We start from the raw sequence: 18178 nt of genomic DNA on the forward strand, positions 1-18178 counted from the left end.
TCACAATCTAAACTTTTAAATTATAGGAGTGTGATAAGATTTTATATATATATATATATATATGATTTTATCATAAAATATGATTTTATATATATATAATAGAACCCTTATGATTAAAAAAACAATTCTCCAAATTTCATGTAAATATAATGAACAACTTTTTCACATTTAGTTCACATAGATACAATCTTAAAAACAAAGCTAAAACTAAAAATAAGGGAAATTGTTTTGTTAAAATAACAATAGTTGTTTGTTTTCAATATAGTGTGATTAGGAAAGTACAAAGAAATACTAACTGATGTAAAATTTGAATTGTTATTTTTAAAGGATAAGATCTTGCAAATTAAACAGGGTATATAGCAAGAATTGTTTTCTGAAAATTCTAATTACTTTGAAATTATGCTATAAATTATCTTCTTTTCTGCCTTGAATGTCCCTTCCTATATAATTAGACATTTTCAAGAATCAAAACTATGATTGTCTCTTAAGAACAAAAGCCATAGAAACTGCTAATTATATCACACTTGAACATGTTTTTTCTTCTTCGAAGAGATCTTGAATTTCCAGCATTTGTGAGAACACTGTCTGACCAGAGGATGATAGAAATGCTGAAGGTCTGCTAGTGTTGCAATTAGGATAATTAGTTTCTATCTATAATAGCATTCATGTTATTAAAAAGTTGCTAAGGTCTGTGTCAAATAAAAACTGACCTAAATCTTCTCTGGTCCCCAAATCATTATTTTATTTTAAGAATCAGGCCACATTCTTAAAGAATTTTTCTTTTTTCCTAAACCCCAAGGGCCTAATCAGAGGCAACTCAAAGGACTGTTAATGTAGTTCTTGAATGAGGGCTTGAATTATTACCATGTCCCAGGAAATGGGCAGATATCCAAAAGGACATTTTCCATTTCACTTATAAAATTGACTTTTTATTTCAAAGAATAAAATTTTTTTGTGAAATCACATATTGAGAATTTTTTGACAAAGTAAATTTTATACTTATATGAAAATTGTGGCTTTTTTTTTCCTAAATTAAACTGGTACTGGAATTCACAAATTCCAGTTTTGCCGTCTGTAGATCCTCAAGTACTTTTCAGGGACAAAAGATAAGCAGAAATTGAATATATACACCTGTATTTTAAGATAAGTTAATAGAAAAAAATTAAATTAGTATTACATATTTTTTTTGTTTTTGTATTGCTTGGTGGTTTTGTTTGTTTTGGACCAAAATTTCAATCTGTCAGTTTAACTTTGAATCATGTATAAAATATGTGGGTGAAAAAATTATTTGGAACCTTTAAGAAATGCCTCAGAACATGGACAAGGAAAGATAAAAAGGTTTTCAAGGCATTCAAGTCATATGGTGCCTATGGTATTGCTAATAACAATATTGGGTAAAAAGGTAAACTAGAAACATATACATTTATGAGTATCCAAATATTCCAAATAAATGTATGAAATCAATTCTAGTATTACAAGGATGATTTAATACTAGGAAATCTCTTTATTCATTGTCTTTATATTTTAAAAATAACATATATGCTTTATCTTGTTTAATGTTGAAAAATAAGGTAAATCAAATGACTTTGATTAATTAAAATGTTAGCTAGGAGTAAAAGAAAATGTTCTTAATATAATAAATAAGAAAGAGTTGGACCCCTATTAAACTTCTTAATGCACAGAAACACTACTAATCTAAGTAATAATGTTGATAGAATTATTTTTTAATAATAAACTTTACTTTTTAGAGCAATTTTAGTTAGGTTTTCAGCAAAATTGTGTAAGTACTACGCACTAACCGATTGCGCCCCTAGAGTATCTGTTTGCAGCAAAATTGAGTGGGAGGTACAGAGATTCTTGTGTACCTCTACTCCCCCTACACACACATAACTTCCCTCAGATCTGCATCCCCCTACCAGAGTGGTACATCTGTTACAGTTGGTAAACCTACGTTGAGACATCATTATCACCCAAAGTCCATAGTTAACATGAGGTTCACTCTTGGTGTTTTACAGTCTGTGGATTTGGGAAAATGTACATAATGACATGCATCCACCATGATAGTGTGATGCAGAGAAATTCCACTAACTTAAAAATCCTCTTTGCCCAACCAGTTTGTTCTCCCTACACCCTAACTCCTTGCAGTGACTCATCTTACTGTCCCCATGGCTTTCTTCTTTCCAAAATGTCAAGTAGTTGGAATCATACAGTATGTAGCATTTTCAGATTTGCTTCTTTTGCTTACTAATATTCATTTAAGTTTTCTCCATGGTTTTTAATGGCTTTATAGCTTATTCCTTTGTAATTGAAAAATACTACATTGTTTGGATGCAACACAGTTTATCTACTCACCTACTGAGGCATATCTTGATGGCTACCAAGTTTTGGCAATTTTGAATAAAAGTGCTAAACATCTATGTGAAGGCTTTTGTGTGGATATAACTTTTCAGCCTCTGTGGGTCAACCAGGGAGTGTGATTGCTAGGCCATATGGTAACAGTGTGTTTAGTTTCATAAAAACAGCAACAAAAACAACAAAACATCCCAGTATCTTCCAAAGTGGCTGTACCATGTGGACTTCCCACCAGAATCAAATGAGAGAGTTCCTGTTGCTCCACAACTATATACACTATGTATATTTTAAATGTTACCAATGAGTGAGATATGATGGTGGATTAAAGAAAGAGTTGAAAGAAGAGGGACGCCTGGGTGGCTCAGCGGTTGAGTGTCTGCCTTTGGCTCAGGTCGTGATCCTGAGGTCCTGGGACCGAGTCCTGCATTGGGCTCTCTGGGGGGACCCTGCTTCTCCCTCTGCCTGTGTCTCTGCCTCTCTCTGTGTGTCTCTCATGAATAAATAAATAAAAATTTTAAAAAAAGAGTTGAAAGAAGATACTGTTACATTTTTCTTCTTTCTCGGAGAGATTTAAATCATCCCTCTATGATATCTCTTTGGTGTGGTCGTTGGTTTTTTTGTTTTGTTTTGTTTTGTTTATTTCTTGCTGAAGCACTGAAACTTTCAAAAAATAAATCACCCACACATAAATGGACTTGTTTCATCTCATTTAATAAAACAGAGTAAGCACACTGTCTAAAAAATTTGATGAACTTTCTGGCAAAGAGAAGAAAAACATACTTTAATTTAGAATGAGGTGAATCAAGAATACCATTTCTTGAACTGCTACCAATTTTCTCTTTAAGAGAAAGTTTTAGTGTGAAATCATTATTTGGTAAGATCATATTACTTGTTATGGAGCAATGACTTCTCTAAATAGAAAGTCCTGTTTCCTTTGGATGTAGAAAATGAAAGTTTGCTGCCTTGATTTTCTTCATCTAAATTTGAAATTTATTTTTAACTTGTATGCAAAATATTCTTATTATTTTATGATCATGGACTTCATTGATAACATGATTTTGTCTTTAGAGAGTAGAGTTTATATAATGTATGTTCTATTTAATTTCCTTTCACGTTGAAAGCTGCTATAATGAAAAAATACTAAAGGAAAATTGTCTTTTTTCCAAACCTTTTTGATTTTATAGAAATTTATTAGCAATAATATGGGAGAAATCTATATTTTAAGTCCTTGCTCTCTATAAATGTAATGAAATTAATTTCCAGGTTATTACCTGCACATACATGTATATTGTGTATGTGTGTAGCCGTTATGAAGTAATAAAAAAATACTGGAGATTATTTCCTCTGGGAAATTCCATCTGATCTTCTTAAATAACAAATGATCTAATCTAATCATACAGTAGTTTATAATTAACATAATTAAAAAACATAATAAATGTAAATGTTCAAAGGACAGTTTATGATGGTAGATGAGTGCATTCATGGTATGAATTTATTTATTTAGGATCTAATACAAGGAAGCATCTATAAATGTTGCAGCTTCCTGCAGTCAAGAGGGACTAAATAGTCCAAAATTATGGAAATGCCTAAAAACATTATAGTTGAGGGGACTAGATTAAATATTAAAGACACCAATATATTTCTAATGCATGTTTAACATGATAAAACACAGACCTCTAAACCACTGTATATAGGGTAGTAAATAACAAGACATCATACGCAACTCCCAAAATCTGCAGTAGAAAAGGTCACTATAATATATAGTGAATAAGGTGCATGATTATATCATTCCCACAATGAAATATTTAACAATTGCATCTTTTATAATCAACCAATATAAAGACCACATGCTTACAAGATAAGAGGGTGGAAACATAGACCATATTTTGATAGATAATTAAGTCATTAAATAAGAAGAAGAAAATAAGAGCATCTGGGTGGCTCAGTTAGTTGAGCATCTGACTCTTGGTTTTGGTTCAGGTCATGATCTCAGGGTCATGAGATCAGCCCTGAATCTGACTGTGCTTAGCAAGGAGGTTGCTTGAGATTCTCTCTCTCTCCCTTTGCCCCTCCCCCTGCTAGTGTGTGCACTCACGGGTGCTCTCTCTCTCTAAGATAAACAAATCTTTAGAAATAAATAAGAAGAAAATAGTCTATGAACTGATATAGCCATCTAGTAAAATTATATTAACATTTCAATCACTCCCTAAAAACAACTTTGTCCTAAGCATTATGTTCCTATTATTTGAGAAGTTCAGCAAAAAAGAGAATTAATTGTAAGACATACATGATAGATAAATCAATCAGCAAAGTAAAAAAAAACATAAAATGTATCTTCTTGAAAACACATACATATACACGGACACACACACACACAGAAAAAGTATTTATCATGAACTTACTTTCCAAACATAATTCTATAACATGTAGACAGTCATATTATGAAGATGCTCCTATTTGAATAGATGATGTTAAAGACCATAATATTTAAGTAAAAAGAACATATATGCTGTCCACATACAGAAAGCTAATAATGCATTGAAGATTTTACTATACCAAAATTGCACCGATGTAAATCTAAGTTTTGTGTGGCTATGAATATAGCTCTTTAAGTCCGGGCATTGAGAGTAAAACTTCATTTAGGATTTTTTTTTTCATTTAGGATTTTTTAAACCATATGTCTTTATCTAAGTCATGATAGAGAATAATGTCAATGCTGCTCTTTTTAGTTTCTGACTCGTGATCTTCTCTTTGATTTATAGCTATTCAATGTGAAAAAAAGCAGCTCTTGATTTGCTCTTTGTTTCTGCCTTGCAGCTTCCACTCCTATTTTTTTTAAAAAAGATACTTGTTCTTTGTTGACTTCAATGATACACTCTCTTTGCTCCTGCTGAACAGCACGTGGCTTAACAGTGAAGCAAAGGTAACCAACTACAGGATAACAAAAAGGACAGTCAGGTTTCACAACAGCATGTTGTTCTTTCTGCATGTGTCTTAACGCCATTAAGTCATTTGGTCTCTATAACATCTCTGTATTCTTACCTTAGGATGAGAACTTGAGACACAGTTATGTCAAATAATTTGCTCACAGTCACACTGTAAGTAGCAGAGCTAAGCTGAATGCTGTGACAGCCCTTAACTGCTGTACAGTTTCCTGCCATCAACCATGTGAAGGCGGTTTACAAACTGTAAGACAGTTATATAAATAGAATAGTGTTCAGCTGAGATCAAGTTAACAAGTATCTTAAAGTGTAAGACACTATCCTATAAGGGGATTTGAAGATGAATGACAAAATCCTGTCTAAAAAGAACTTACTGAAGAAACATGGTGTATCATTATGAGGGATAATCTAGAGCAGGTGGGGAAAGTGTAACTACTGTATTTGAAATTTAAACAAGATATTCTGGAAACCCAGAAGGCAAATGTCTGCCTGAAGAACTTGAAGAAAGTATTTTTGGAAGGTATTTGAAAAAGGTCTTGAAAAATTCTTCATGATTTCTCATAGAGAATTCACATCAGTGAAATCATTTAAGAATGAAAGTTCTGGAAATCCAGAGAAGTGAGATAGGGGAAAATGCAATGGGGGCTGATCCTAGAATTAAATACAGGGGATAGGTAGCAAAGACCTTAGTGTCTTTTCTTCCTCAAGAGAAAGAAAGTGAGTGCGAGAGCAGGGGAAAGGAGACGGAGAGAGAGAATCCCAAGCAGGCCACATGCCCAGGGCCGAGCCAGCTCAGGGCTCAGTGTCACAACCCTGAGATCATGACCTGAGCCGAAATCAAAAGTAAGACACTTAACCAACTGAGCCACACAGGCACCCCTACTTGAAAACCTTCTAAGGAAGTCTGAGTTGAATTGTTTAGCTAATGGAAAACCATAAAATTGAGCATATGAAGTGTTCATTGGCAAGAACGATTTGGAGCAGGAGGCTATTTTAAGAAGACAGAGCAATACTTTAGGAGAGATATGAGAGAGGTTGAATTAGGACAAACGTAAGGGGAAAAATGCAGTAAAAAATGTATTAGGGATAGAATTGATCAGAAAAGCCAACCTAGTAGATACAGGAGATGAAACTGAAAAGATGAAAATGGAAAAACATTCAATAAGAGAAATTGTAAGGTAATTAACTTGGTTTGACATACAGAGGTGGAGGCACATGCTCCACAGCGATGTCTATGATCACTTCATGGGTTTCTTCTTCTAGGTCCAGGATCCCAAAATCTTTCCACTTCCTCTTCAGCAATTTGGTTTCTGTTAAGAAATCCTGTGATGTTTGTTTGGTTATGACCATTTAGTTTAAATAGCCTGAGTTTGCAGTGGTGAACAGTTGCAAGCTTTTCCACTAATTTTTGTTGATGTTAAATGCTGATCTCTTTATTAAAATATTAAACAATAACCAAATAGTGTATAAGTATATGCAGCTTAGAGACAAAGGCAAAACACACAGCTGTCAATACTTGCAGCAACATGATGCAGTAGGAAGAACTCCTCTCTTGTTCAGACCCTGGCTTTCCCACTTACTAGTATGCATGTTGGGCATTTGCTGGGTCTTAACGTCAGGGCTCCTTTCTGGGATGGTTGTAGATCACAATAATGTATGAAAAGCATAAGGAAGGGCACAGTAAATGCTACTAATATTTTCCCTTACCATTTGTGCTCATCTTCCATTCTAATCAGCCCTTCTCTCCATCCTCGTGTGACTCATCTTGAACCATTCTTTGGGTTAAACTACCCCAAGGGCTATTCATAGTTTCCCAGCCAGCTAAGCATCAAAAGTTTTTCCAGGCCTATTCTCTGGCAGCTAGAAGTTTTTCTATTCCACAGCCAAAAATGATATATCCATTCTGCTTAGGTTGTTAGGGAAGAATGTGAGATGACCTTAGGCTGCATTCCCTGCATTCCCAATGCTCTGGAAGTTCCCATTCACGGTCTTTTCATTCTTTGGGGCTTTTTTCCCCCTTCTGTTGCAGCAAAGCTGAAAGGGGAAGAAACTATGACTGTCACCCGGGGTGTGTTGGCTGTCATCTGGTGATGAGTTTTCCCTATCACCCATTGCCTCTGCTAGGTAGCTTGTAAGTAGTGTGAAGCCTGAGGCTGTGACATTGGAAATATTTTTTTTTAATTGTAAAAATGTAGTTTTAAAATTTATATGAATTACAATTTGCCTTTCTTCTTCTCAGGGCACTTTAACAGGTTTATAGCTTTATCAGCTGGCTTCTGATTCAACTTGCTTTCATTAGCAATCTAAGTCTCTATTACCATTAACTTTTATTTTTATTATTTTTAAAGATTTTATTTATTTACTTATTCATGAGAGACACAGGGAGAGGCAGAGACACAGGCAGAGGGAGAAGCAGGCAGGTAGGTAGGTAGGTAGAAAGAAATAGAAGATCAATAGATAGACAAACATACAGGTGTATGTGTAGATGTATATGTATTCTCTAATATAATTCTCCCGGCACCCCTCAGAGATAGGTGCTTTTTGACATAAAAGGAAACTGAGGCTAATTGACATGAATTAATTTTTTGAGATTACAAATCCAGTGAATGTGAGAAGCCAGATTTCTACCCAGTTTTCTTTGAGTCCTATCACAGAATATTTTTTAAAGATCTTATTTATTTAATTATTAATTAATTAATTAATTTATTTATTTATTTATTTATTTACGAGAGGATGTGTGCACATGGGCGGTGGCGGGAGGGGCAGAGAGAGACTCTTCAGCATCCCCGTGTTGAGGGCAGAGCACCACAAAGGGCTTGAGCTCATGACCCGGAGATCACAACCTGAGTGGAATTTAGGGATCCCATGCGTAACTGACTGAACCACCTGGACACCCCCAGAATCTGTTTCTTTTATTTTGGTAACTGAAGGTACGTATTTAGCAAGGATTTTCTTTTATGAGAGGTCAGAATATCAGTGGGGCTACCTTTCAAGTATGAAGAAGAGTATATGTATATTTTGTGAACTATATAGATTTTTAAGCCTTCTTTTCACAGTTGATTCAGAGAAAGGGGGGTGGGTAATTGAGGTTGTTTTCCTGCAGTGGGTTTATGCTACTGTTCTGCTCGGGAACTTTCTCTCAGGCTTTGTAAGAGGCCCCTTTCATGGTGTGAAACTAACTAGTCCTTGGGGCACCTGCGCAACTGAGTTTGTAGTCATTTATTCCATCCTCCATCCAAATGAACTATGTATAATTTATCCTAAAAAACCAGTATATGTTCTAACTTTTAAGTTTGTAGTCACCCCAAAATCTTAATTAATCATCCTATTAATTTAATTCATTTTCAAAAAACATATTTTGTACGATTTTAGTTGTGTGTTCTTATTCTTTGTGGGTATTTGGTGAAAAGGTTAGGTAGGTCCAGCCAAAGGCTAGTCAAAATGTTTCTGTACTGGAGATTTAGATTGATCCTAATGCTGAGAGCAGCAAATGTGTTCATTATTTAAATAAGCCCAAGCTGCCAAATGAATCATAAAGGCAGCCGGGTGTCCTGTGCCAAGGTGTCATTTTCATTAAGTGTGAGATTGCACCTGAAGGACAGTTTAATTTGCAGCTGCTAAAAATATTTCGACAGAGTGATACTGTTACAAGTGGCAGGTGGTGCCCAAACGTGAATTTTGCAAGAAATGCCATCTGTGGGATGAGGTGTGGAAGACTGTCAAGGGGGTGGTAAAGGAGATAAAGGGGGGAAGAAAAGAGAGGTATATTTACTCAGCGTTTATTGCTAAGATCATGACTAAAGATCCCATGCTTCACATGATAGTATTGGCTCAAGATCATTACATAGATTATTTGTTCAGCTTCTACTATGTGCTCCAGGCGTTGCAAAAGTACCACAGTACCTGTAAAGACACTGTTTCTTCCCCACAGGCGTGTCATTTAAACTATCCAGATGAGAGAATCCTTTCCAGCTCTATTTACCTTTCATAGTGTTTACATTGCAGTTTGATGCTGGCAAGAGTAATGCACTTTGATCTGCTTAAAATGGATTTTGCCACTTTCTTTTGATGTTCAGCTTTTAGTTCACATCCACATCGATTTCCTGCTTCATATTGTAAGAAAAATTTTCAATTGTACAAGCTCAAAGATTTTGTTAAATCATCGTCTCTTGGGATTTTGTGAACTTTGCAGAATAGAGAACATTGAAATGTGGAAAGGCATCTAGGGATATTATCGTTGTTCACGTTATTTAAAGATCTGTATATGTGTGTCTATTAGTTTTGTGGACTTGGCCACATTGAAATCAGGCACTTGTACCTGGAGTCTGGAACGAGACATTCTCTGCCCTAATGGCCTACAGAATACAGATTTAGAAAGCAAAAGTAACTAGTGAGTTTGAGTTCTTCATTTCTGCCTGCCATTTGACGGTAGTAACTGAAAGTAGAATAGCTTCCTTTGTGAATACGATGAACTTTCTTTGGTTCTCAAGGAGAGCTAATAAAGTAGGTCAGTATGAATGAATTTGGGTAAAAGTTTTCCATGGGGAGTTTTTGATGACAAGGCAAGTTATTGAATTGCTTGTAGTTTTTCAGGACAGTGGTAATCTCTGACCTCCAACATATGCATTGTTTTTAGCTTCATAAAATGGAGAGACATATTTTCTGTGATTTTAGTCCTATTGATAGAATCTAATTTTGAAATATTGTAGAGTATTAATTTTACTATATTAATTAAGACAAAAGGATGGGATCAAAAACAGAAAAGTTTCTTCCATGTTAAAAGAACATTCATGAAAATTCAGGAGAACAGGGTCACTTGGGGGCTCAGTGGTTGAGTGTCTGCCTTTGGCCCAGGGCATGATCCTGGAGACCTGGGATCAAGTCCCACATTGGGCTCCCTGCATGGAGCCTGCTTCTCCCTCAGCCTGTCTGCCTCTCTCTCTGCGTCTCTCATGAATAAATAAATACAATCTTAAAAAAAGAAAAAGAAAGAAAGAAATTTCAGGAGAACATTTTGAAAACCTGCTGTTGTGTAATAACTCTTAGAAATAGTTGCAATTTAAAGAAACATGTCCAAGCAGTTCTTTAATTGGGGATCTAAACACTGTTGGGGGCTGTTCTGCTCTTCCCAATAGCTTTAAGGAACTGTCAAAAAGCAAGGAAATGTGACTCTTCTAAACACACACACACACACACACACACTTTTACATAGTTTAGGAAATTCATTTATTAATCTATTCACTCATTTAGGAACCATGTTCTGTTTCAGAAATTATGCTTCACCTGGAAGAAATAATTGGGAAGAAATAGGGAGATCAGCTTACAAGAAGAGAGAGGAAAGAAAACAAATGATTAAAGAAGAGTTTTCTGGATTCTAATCAAGGAATATACGCCAGGTGCCAGGGAATGGTTGTGTGTTAAAAGGGGAAAGACAGTAGTACAAGAAGGTTTGGAAAAGGTGAGGCCAGAGGCAGAGAAAACAGTTTGAACGTGATGGCCAAGGGGAGAAGAGATAAGGGCCTACATTTGCGTAGCTGCAGTGAGAGATTCAAAATGCTTCAGGAAATACTTTGTTATATATAGAAGCTGAAAGCGAGAGAGGGAGAGATGTAGGACAAATGCCTGTCATAACAAGTACAAAAAGGAAGATAATAGAAAAAGAATTAAATGTTATAAAAGAGATAAAAGGCAAACTTTCTTTCATGTTACATGAACTAAATGCCTGTGAAGATAGTAGATTGGGTATTTTCTTGAATGATAAGCAGATTCACTGAGCTATTGAAGGGAAACAGTGGTCCATCCTGCTAGAAATAGAAGTCCGAGTTAGTTTGTGGCTACCACTGACTGCCCTCAGTTTGTTTTCTATTTTAGAGACCCTGTGAATAGTGTAAGATTTCCCATTTTCCCCTTACGCTGGGAAGCTTGGAGCCAAAACCGTGGTCCGTGTCACATGCACGTGTTGATGAATGGAGCATCTACTTTTAGAGTTGTTACTGGCTCACAGTGACCTTGGCCTTTGTGTCCTTTCTGCTTCCACATCTTAGTTCAGGCGACGTTGTCATACTCCGTCACACCTGAAATCTGTTCTGGAAGTTATATGGTTAAAGCCATTATTAGTACTTTCTCCTATAGCACTGTATGGATGGCTTAGAAGAAACAGTTGATACACGTAGAAGACCAGTTAGATGATTCCAAAAGTGTAACTGTAAAGTAAAAAAGAACACGAATTGTACAAACAACATTAAGAGTATAAAACAGGGAAAGAAGTGGCAATAATAACAGCAATAAGTCTGATAATAAATTAAGAAGGCAAAACAGAAGTCCTGCAGGAAATGGAAGCAATTTAAGGTAAAATAACATTTTATATGTAGACGTTGATATTGACATTAGCCAAAACGGAAAAGTAGGAGCTGAAGCAGTTTTAAAAGAAGTGTAGGTAAGTTCCTTACTAGTCATGATGAATTAAAATTGCAATGAACTACTTAGGTAGAAAATTTAAGCCAGAGGTTTAAAATTAGACTTGGATCTAGGAGGAAAATAAAGGCTGATACAGCACAGAGATACTTGAAGTTCTAAAAGTGAATCAATTCCCAATGAAAAAATTCTAAAAATATAACAAAATTAAGAATATTGAAGTAGTGGAAGAAACACCTGGCGAAGTCTTCATTTACAGGAGTGGAAGGCAAGGAAAAGTGTCCAAAAAGACAGGACTTTTGGAAGCATCTATATTTGGGCATTTAGGAGAGAGGAAAAGGAAATAAAGGAAATAGTGAAGGCTAGATAATGAGCAGTTGGGGTTCAGAGCCGCAGAAGCCACACACCAGAGAAACCGTGAAAACCTTCAGTAAAGATTTTATTGTGCCAATGGCTACAGACAACCAAGGAAGGATGAGCAGCCAATTCTGTTCGTCGATTTGATGGTTTCTATTGATTGTCAGTAGAACACTCTCAGGGGTGAAATGCCAAAAGCTAGACAGACGGTAAAGAGTTGAGGAGTCAACAGAGCAGGGAGTCTGAGTATGAGCGCTCTGTCAAGGGGTCGTAGGGTTTAGTGGGTGCAAGAAGCACAGCAGATTCTATACCACAGTGTCGATGGAAGTTTCCTGTTTTCTTTTGTGGGGTAAAACTATTTTAAAAAGAAATATTTGGCACAGAATCATTTAAAAGGGAAAGATTGAGAAGCCAAAAAAAAAAAAAAGAACCAACTTCTTCCCTTCATTTTGCAACTTCCCATTTGCTAGATTTCTTCCTGTTTTCATCGCTTTTCTTGCTGCATTAGGTTTTGTCTTCTCTTCTCTTTGGACCCTACACCCCACTGTCGAGTTAAAATAACTTCAACTCTAGTTCCCATTTCTTTCCTGAACTTTTGCATTCCCTGGCCTGTGGGACAAGTTTACAAGCATCTCACTTTAAAAGCAGCACAAAACTGAGCTCATCTTCCTTCTCTAGTCCTTTATCTATCCTTTCTCGGGCGTTCCTATCTCAGTAAATGATTCCTATCCAACCAATTTTTAGATCAGACATTACTTTAATATTTCCAGGTTTCCGCCCTACTCCCTACATTCAACATCTCCTCAGTGAACACGATCTATTGATCGTGCTTCACATCATCCTCGCCTACGTCACCATCTCTGCTATTCCAGCCCAAATCACCAGCCTCCACAGTGGTCTTCCTGCCTTCATCCTTGCCTTGCTATATATTTTTTTCTATAGCAGTCACAGTGATCTTATTAAAATAGAAATCTGATAATGTCATTACTAGGGTTAAAATACTTCAGTGGTTTCCCTCAAAGCCACGAGGCCAATATGTTTCTGAACAACACTTCCTTCTTATTCTGGCTTCCACTTAACTTTCTGTCCTCCTCTCTGACCACCTGTCTCTTCATTGACTACTGTTCGTGTGCACAACCTTGCAGTTTCTCTGACCTTGCATGTGTTCCTTCTACCTGGGACATTCCTGGTTACTCTTCAGGTCTTGAATTACAGGTAATATCTTCTAAGAAAAACTTGTCCTAGTGACAAGTTTTAAGGCAAGATTAATTTTCCTTTCTATTTCCAACTGCATTCTTTCCCAAATTCTTATTTTTGTTCTTTTTGTGCAGTGTAATAATCACTGTTTAATCGTTGGCATTCCCTCGCAGATAGAAAATATTTCATCATAGTATCCCCTAATCCTCCACAATCCAGAGCATACTGTAGGTGTCTATGAAAGATTTGATAAATGAAAATACAGATGGTGAGTGATTGTGCGAAGAATAGAGATTGTTAACAGAGCAATATTTTGTCGATTATTGGATTGAAAGCAAATAGAGGGAGGCTTTAGACTTAGAAATGAGGAGAGATCATTTTTCTACAGAGAGAAAGAAAAGGAAAACTGGAGATCAGGGTAAAGGAAGGAACAGGAAGAAGTTCACATTTAATGGTTTTGGTTGTATCAATATAGCAAGTAAGTCCATCTTTGGAGAGTTAAGAGAGAGAGATCGTACCTTAGTTGGCTTGAAGACAATCAGAATGATATTATTTTATTGATTTATTTTTAACAGATTTTATTTATTCATGAGAGACATGGAGAGAGAGGCAGGGACACAGGCAGAGGGAGAAGCAGGCTCCATGCGGGACCCCAGGACCACGCCCTGAGCCAAAGGCAGATGCTTAACTGCTAAGCCACCCCAGGCATCCCCAGAATGATTTTAAAGAGTTGCTGCTAATAAATCTATAGTACGCCACTAAAAGTCAATAAAGTAATTCCTTAGCAACACTAGGATTCTTGTTTTGGATAAATAGCCTGAGTTAATAAGTAGCACATCCATTTACTATGATGATATGATCATCCTTGCTTAGATACAGGGACACAGGGAAAAAAAGTTCTGGGGTTTTGTAAGGCAGGTGCAGTAGAGGTTCAGGAGCCCAAGGGGTTTGAGGATAATAGGGAAGGCAATTAGAATGATTGATTAGAAGGTTTGGATTGGATAAAGAGGGGAATTCATCAGGGAGAAGAGAGATGGACTAAGAGAATAGGAGGAAGGGTACAAGGACAAAATGTAGTAAGGAAGGGGAAGGTGAAATTTGAGGCATTGAAGACAAAGTTTTCAGAAGAGATTTTGATCATAGAGAAGATTTTGTAAATTTAAAATAGGAGAAGAATGAATCCTTTTAAATTTTCAGAAGAGATTAACTAGAGACCTATTTTATTTTGAAATAGGAGTGAATGCTTTTCCAAGTACAGAACATATCCTGAAGGTCTTAAAGACAAAATACATTAGATTGATATTGTTTTTCTTGATATTCTTATTTTCTTAAAATGGATTTGTCTTTTTTCCCACATACAATTTATTTTTTGCTGTTTCTGACACTATGTCAAACTTAATTTACCAACAAAGTCCTCCATGCCTATAGTATCAAATATTTAAGGAGAGACATCCTAGACCTTTTCAACAATGAATGCGGTTGATAATTTGCTTGAATTATTTCTCACTAGAGTCCATGCTTGTAAAATGATTATTTTCTTCAGATATTTTAGAGAGTGAAACATGATGTTTGGTAACATCTTCTGTGATGCCCAGATACCAAACTAAGTGACTATCTGTACATGTAAAATATTGTTTGCTTTGTTGTCACTTTTGTGCTTCTGACTTTTGCTAGAATATAACTTTCTTTTTTTCCTAAGATTTTATTTACTTATTTGAGAGAAAAAGAAAGAGGTAGAGAGAGATAGAGAACATGACTAGGGAGAGGGATAGAAGGAAAAGCAGACTCCCTGCCGAGCTGGGACCCACCTCCCACCCCAAGGTGTGGCTCCATCCCAGGACCCTGGATTATGACCTAAGTTAAAGGCAGACACTTAACCTATTGAGCTACCCAGGGGCCTCAAATTATAACTTTCTGAGAATAAGTGATATATATTATTCATTTTGTTTCCTACACAGTGTCTTAGACATATTTGTGAGCAAATAAAATAGCTGGATTTAATTACTTGAAATTCTCTTAAGTTATGCAATTATTTGTGTAAACAACTACACTAATTTGGGAGGTAATATTAGATGAACTTCTCCTTTTTTTTTAAAGATTTTATTTATTTATTCATGAGAGACACAGAGAGAGGCAGAGACACAGGCAGAGGGAGAAGCAGGGTACATTCAGGGAGCCCGATGCGGGACTCGATCCCAAGACCCCAGGATCACGCCCTGAGCTGAAGGCAGACGCTCAACCACTGAGCCTCCCAGGAGCCCCCAACCTTCTCTTTTAGTGCTCTAGTATTAAAGCAGAAGAATGTATGATTTTTTTAATTCTAATTTTGTTGCTGAATTATAATGAGATCTCCAAATTTAGCATGTGGGTGAGGCTTCCTTTCATTATTATCATCACATAATATATTTGTTAACATTTTATAAAGTGTTTCACATGCACCATTTAAGTTTAAAATATGTGTTTTTATACGAACTATTTGTGATAAAGTGAATAGAATCCAATTTGAAATAAATCAGTTTGGGGACACCTGGGTGGCTCAGAGGTTGAGCATCTGCCTTTGGCTCAGGGCGTGATCTCGGATCTTGAGATCCAGCCCCACGTAGGGCTCCCTGCAGGGAGCCTGCTTCTCCCTCTGCCTGTCTCTCTGCCTCTCTCTGTGTGTCTCTCATGAATAACTAAATAAATCTTTTTTTTTTTAAAAGAAGAACTCAATTTGAAATAAACCCAATGTAAAAATTAGTCCTCTTAGATCTGAGAGCTAAGAGCCCTGCCAAAATGTTGCAAGTGTCAGAACTGAATTCTTTGATGTGGAGGTCTGTGCTCTCTATGCGCACACACAAACACACGCACACCGCTGCGTTTCTCGGAGCGTAACGTCATCAGTGTGGTAAGAATTCTTTGATCTGTAACATACCAGTTCCTACCATGTCCCATTAGTTATTCTGCTCATTATTCCTGATGAGACAAACATGTACATACAAACATATGTATGTATATGAATAAGTTTACGAAGAAAGCTTTGTGAAGAAAAGCAAGCTTTGCGATAATTATGAAGATTGAAGTATATTATTTTACGTATCTTATAAAAGTTCTGGTGCTAAGTGAGTCCAACTTTTAAAAGTTGTTTCCCCACTCTTAGGCCACTGGGCACACTGAACTTTAAATGTGAATAGGTAATAATGGTATATTTCCCATTACGTACAGAGTCTGTATAAGTTCCCTGAGTGGGATAGTGGGGTGCGGCCCTACGTGCATGGTCCCAGAGCAAATGTTAAAAGAAAGTAGGAAGGTTACAAGCCCAGAACACATTATGGCGATGATTGTACCCAGGTGTAAAAGTTAGGACGAAATAACATGGGGAAAGCTAGTTTCAGGGTTCAGACCTCTTCGCTGGTATCTCAAGTACGGTACTGACCCACGTGCGCATATTTCATTTCTGACTCAGTAACATAATATAGCATGGGAGTAAAGATGGATTATTGTAAGAATGTAAATACCTGCAATGTCCTAAGTGCTTTCAGTGAAATGAACTCAGCTTCTTAACTATATTACATCTTAAAGCAATGAAGCTATTGTATACTTTTATATGTTTGTAAGCATCACAACCACATCAACCCAGGTATTTACAAAGTTTTATTTTGTTTTGTTTTTAAATGTGGCTCTAAACATTGCTAATATACCTTCTGCATAATATAGCCAGTCTTGTTTCTTTTTTATTTCTTTTTTCTCTCTGCTCCTCCTTGCACAGATACTCTCTGAATGGCCACTGTGTTTTAACCTTTAGGATCATAGCATCAAACAAAGCGTGCCATGTCCTTGTTCTCCTGGCATTTATATTCCATTGGGGTGGGGAGGGAGCTAGGCAATAAACACATAAGATTAGAGACAAAGAAAGATCAAGTGTTTAATAATGTTAGGAAGAGAAATAATGCATGAAAAAATAATAACCCAAAGTAAGGATTTTAGTGCTGTAAATAGAATAGTCAACAAAGATCTGTCTGATAATGCAATATTTGAAGAGAGACCTGAGTAAAAGTAGGAATCCAGTCATTCTGATTTGTGAGGTCAGAGTCACACAGGGAGGAAAATCTGAGGCAGTACTGAGAGTACTTGTTTGAAAAGCAGAAAGGAAGTGGTGTGGCTGGCTAGGACCAAGTAGGCAAGGAAGGGTAGGTAGAGAAAAAAGGCTAGCAGAGACCAAATCATAAATGAGGTCTGATTGCAGGAAGGATTTGTTTTATTGTTCGTGATTTGGGAAGATATAGGAGGGTTTAGAGAGGGAAGTGACATACTGGAGGTTCATTCTGACTGTTGTGTGGAGAAATAGAATGGGATTGGCAAGGTAGAAACCAGGAGGCTGCGAGGAGTCCAGCACTGGCCATGGTGGCCTGGGAAAGACTGGTCATAGACGGCATGGGGAGAAAGCTGATGGATGTGCCGATGCATAGAACGGGGTTGTGAGAGGCAGAGAACTCAAGGTGGCTCCAGAATACAGAGGTGGCTTGAGTACATGGTAAATAATGTTGCCATTTACTGAAATGGAGAGGGTTTGTTTTTTTATTTTATGTGGATCTCCCCTCTCATCTAGTCTTTGCTGAAAACTATAATAGACCGATCTGTACTTTGATTTAAACTATTTTATAGTTGGAAGGAAGAGTAACAATGATGATGGCAGTAAGCAATATTTGATAGCACTTACATATTTTAATATCCAGGAATGCATTTGTACAATGTGGTCACACTGAGAATTTCTGCACCTACTCCTAACTTTCCAAAAAATAATTAAAGAAATTTTTTTGCAACATAAGGTGATTTCTAACATACTTTAAAATACATAATTATGAATAGTCTACATAATTATGAGCTATGGAAAGATTAATTCTTGAAATATGTCAAAAAAGAAGTGAAGAGAAAGT

The 18178-nt window shown here is 36.5% G+C and overlaps 1 protein-coding gene across 17 annotated transcripts in view; it reads left to right on the forward strand.

Annotated features, from left to right (window-relative positions):
- Positions 1-18178, forward strand: part of SEMA3A (semaphorin 3A) — a 454397-nt gene that overhangs the window by 393586 nt on the left and 42633 nt on the right. The window lies entirely within an intron of this gene.

Source organism: Canis lupus, chromosome 21 (genome assembly GCF_048164855.1).
Source record: "Canis lupus baileyi chromosome 21, mCanLup2.hap1, whole genome shotgun sequence".
Classification (NCBI taxonomy): domain Eukaryota; kingdom Metazoa; phylum Chordata; class Mammalia; order Carnivora; family Canidae; genus Canis; species Canis lupus.